Source organism: Engystomops pustulosus, chromosome 2 (genome assembly GCF_040894005.1).
Source record: "Engystomops pustulosus chromosome 2, aEngPut4.maternal, whole genome shotgun sequence".
Lineage (NCBI taxonomy): Eukaryota > Metazoa > Chordata > Amphibia > Anura > Leptodactylidae > Engystomops > Engystomops pustulosus.
This window is the reverse complement of record NC_092412.1, coordinates 13,157,330-13,160,954: the sequence shown is the minus strand read 5'-3', so window position 1 is coordinate 13,160,954 and position 3,625 is coordinate 13,157,330. Positions and strand designations below refer to the sequence as shown.

The following is a 3,625-nucleotide window of genomic DNA, read 5'->3' as shown; positions in this document are numbered from 1 at the left end:
CAAAACATTTTTGCGTGGTTCAATGTCTCAAACAGCTACCAATGAGAAGTAAATATACCACCTCGCAATACATGTTCCATCTACGTGCCTTACAATTCACACCAAATGTGAACCCACATCCCTATCACAATTCTGACTGGGATACAAAAATCCTCAATGTTATGATAATGATGTTCTGTTTTAAGAAGGGTGAGTTCTGTGTCTCATGATCATGCTTTGGTTCAAAATGTGCATCAACCCAAGAACAAAAGCAGAAGTACCTGTGACAATGTTAGCTGAAGCTGGTAAGAGTGTGTCATTACCCGCAGTGAAACAAGTCCTGTATTGACTTGGACCACTCTGCAAAGAAGAAACCATTACTCCAGAAGAAAAATGTAACTGTTTGTATATAATGAACATCATTACGTTTGAATAAAAAAGGAGAATCTTTTAAGCCTGTGAACACCATCCCAACCGTGGGACAAGGAGCAGCATCATGTTGTGGATGGAGTGTAGCACTTTCCTCGTGATCCATCTATGTATTAAAGAACATTATGCGGCAATACTGAAGCAACAGCGGAAATTTGTCTACCGAAATTTCGATTTCCTTGGATCCAAAGGCAGCACTCATGAGTTAATTCCCCCAGAAGAGAACCGGTTAATAAGCAGGAACACAATTATCTAATTGATTTCTGGTTAACTCCACCTATTAAAGGCAGGACTACACACAAATCATTGTAAAATATGAAGCAAAAACAATTCATTCAAGTATTAAAGAAATAGAAATTTCAGTAAGCAAATATCCACTCTCCCTATGTTCCGTTCTGAAGCACACACAGGACTTGGGACTATTTGGAGGGATCTTACTTACCAAGGCTTTGACAAAGGCTGAATCCTCTGATGCCTGGATGTCCAACCTATAATGCTTTATGAAGGTTGATGGACCATGTGGATGCTTTGCAGATTTCTTGTAAAGGGACGTGGCCAAACTCAGTCCATAAAGTGGATGTGAAATACAAAGAGTGGGCCTGGATCTGTGGCCAAGACGATCATAGCAAGATTGCTATACAGAGAAAAACAAACCCCATTAAAGGGGAATATTAAATCAGTAAGGACAGAGTAAGGTAAAATATTAGACAAAGACAAATGGAATACAAATATAACTAAAAGATATAAAGCACTGAACAGGCTTTAGGATATCGAATAGCAGTAGAGTATATATATATATATATATAGATATAGATGAATAGCAATCAGCAGTTTATATCTTTAAACCATGGGCCACATTTATCACTTTTGTGCGCCTAAGTGTAGTAGTTGCGCCTAAATTCTGGCGCACTGTTTTGCCAGAATTATCACCAACTGTGATAAGGTAATTTCCTGCCTCTTATTAATCACTTTACTTTAACACAGTTTAGGCGCAATGTTAGATCCGGGCTCTTACATGTGATCCTGCTGCAAGCTCCTCTCTGCTTCTCCCACATCCCAGAATGAAGATAACACTCACAGCAGCACCCAGGTGTGTGACACCCAGCACCCAGTGACCTCCTCAGCAGGGGCTTCTCCTGGAGGGGATCCCCCAGTGCTGGTCTCCTGCTGCACCCCTGTAATTCTGCACAGTATCCCCCTCAGACACTGGTGATACTGTGCAGAATTACATGGGGGACATTTGTCTTTAGCTTCTGCAACATTCTGCAAACTTCTCTGCAGACTCCTGAGCTCACAGCAAGAGAGAAGAATATTTTGTAAATAGAAGGTGATGAACTGTAAATAGAGTCTGCAGCTCCTGTCTGCAGAGTATGTAATGTATCTATTATATGTTCCAGTGTCTGGCTGAGCTTTGCTGCTAGAAATGAGCTGTTCTGCAAAGGGGCTCAGTGCTTTCTTCTCAGATAACGCCACCTTTGGGCTGGAGTGTTTTTGTGCCCGTTTTTGCGCCTAAATGAAAACGGGGCAAGTGAATATCATTAGGCGCAGCAAAACATCTGGATTGGTAAGATAGATGAGGGAAAGGTGGTTATTTTTGCTGCGTGGCTAGTTTGGTGTTTAGTCGCAAAAATGGCGCAAAAAACGGTGCGCCTGAATGAAAAGGCGCAAAAACAACAGAAAAAACGAGTGATACATGTGGCCCCATGTGCTTTAGCAGGGCTTGGAGTGGTAAATACAGTGGGTGGTAATAGCCGTTGTATAGCAGTGCAGTGACTCTATAACTGTGCAGCATGACTGCGGTGTATAAGGGGCTTCCCATGTGGATTGGAACCCCCCTCGCTGCTTGCCAAGGTAAGTCTGATCCTCTGATGGCTGCCCTGGGGTCCATCCAGTGCAAGGGGGCTTCGCGATCTCCTCTACACACCCAGCCCACGGGGCAGGTCCCGTCTGTAATCTACTGAGCATGCTCAGTGATCAGAGGATGCTTGTTCAAGCTAACCTGTTAAAAAATAAAAAATAATGTAAAAAATTGGAATCATTTATGAAACTATAAAATTTATAATACATTTTTCTAAAAATAAAGTAAAAGCCCCCTAAATACCACCATTTCCCTTACACATCTTATAAATGACCAAATACACTAAATCACATAACCCCTCCTCATATCTGGTATCTCTGCATCTATAACATTCTGTATAATAAACCAGAAACATTATTGGACCTGCTCAGTGAATGCTGTGACATTTGCCAAATTGAACAATTTTCTCTATTTTAGTTTTTCTTCAGTAAAATATAAAGCAAACTATATAAATGAAGTATAGTATGCTGTAACCGTAGTGATCCATACAGTAGAGTTACTGAAATTTCATCAATAAGCTAAGGTGTCCTAAAATTAAGTGTTTGTACATCTTTTCCTGCAAAAAATAAGCCCTCATATGGTAAAATTCCCTGTAAAATGTAAAGATTGTATAGCCTTAAAAAGGTGACAATGCACATCTACTCTGAATGGTGCAGCTTCCCATCAATGCCCTGGCGTGTGCCCATACAACTGCTTACCACCACATATGGGGGATTGGCATAATCGGGAGAAAATCAAACTTTGTGGAGTGCTCAGGTATTTTATCCGCTGAGAAAGTGTAAATTTTTAGAAAAATACATTTACTGTATACACCACAAAAAATATATCGACTCGAGGATAAGTCTAAGGTGAGAAATGCAGCTGCTGCTCTCTACTAAAATATCCAGTTGTCTCCCCTCATCAATGTCCACAGCAGAGTGCCCCCCCAAGTGCAATGTCCACAGCAGAGTGCCCCCCAAGTGCAATGTCCACAGCAGAGTGCCCCCCAAGTGCAATGTCCACAGCAGAGTGCCCCCCCCTAAGTGCAATGTCCACAGCAGAGTGCCCCCCCCCAAGTGCAATGTCCACAGCAGAGTGCCCCCCCCAAGTGCAATGTCCACAGCAGAGTGCCCCCCCAAGTGCAATGTCCACAGCAGAGTGCCCCCCCAAGTGCAATGTCCACAGCAGAGTGCCCCCCCAAGTGCAATGTCCACAGCAGAGTGCCCCCTTAAGTGCAATGTCCACAGCAGAGTGCCCCCCCAAGTGCAATGTCCACAGCAGAGTGCCCCCCCCAAGTGCAATGTCCACAGCAGAGTGCCCCCCCTAAGTGCAATGTCCACAGCAGAGTGCCCCCCCCTGTGAGGGAATAGAATCCCAGTT

The 3,625-nt window shown here is 43.2% G+C and overlaps 1 protein-coding gene across 4 annotated transcripts in view; it reads right to left on the bottom strand.

The window, feature by feature from the left end:
- LOC140119790 (uncharacterized) overlaps nt 1–3,625 on the bottom strand; it is an 822,703-nt gene that overhangs the window by 408,832 nt on the left and 410,246 nt on the right. The gene's annotated exons all lie outside the window — the stretch shown is intronic.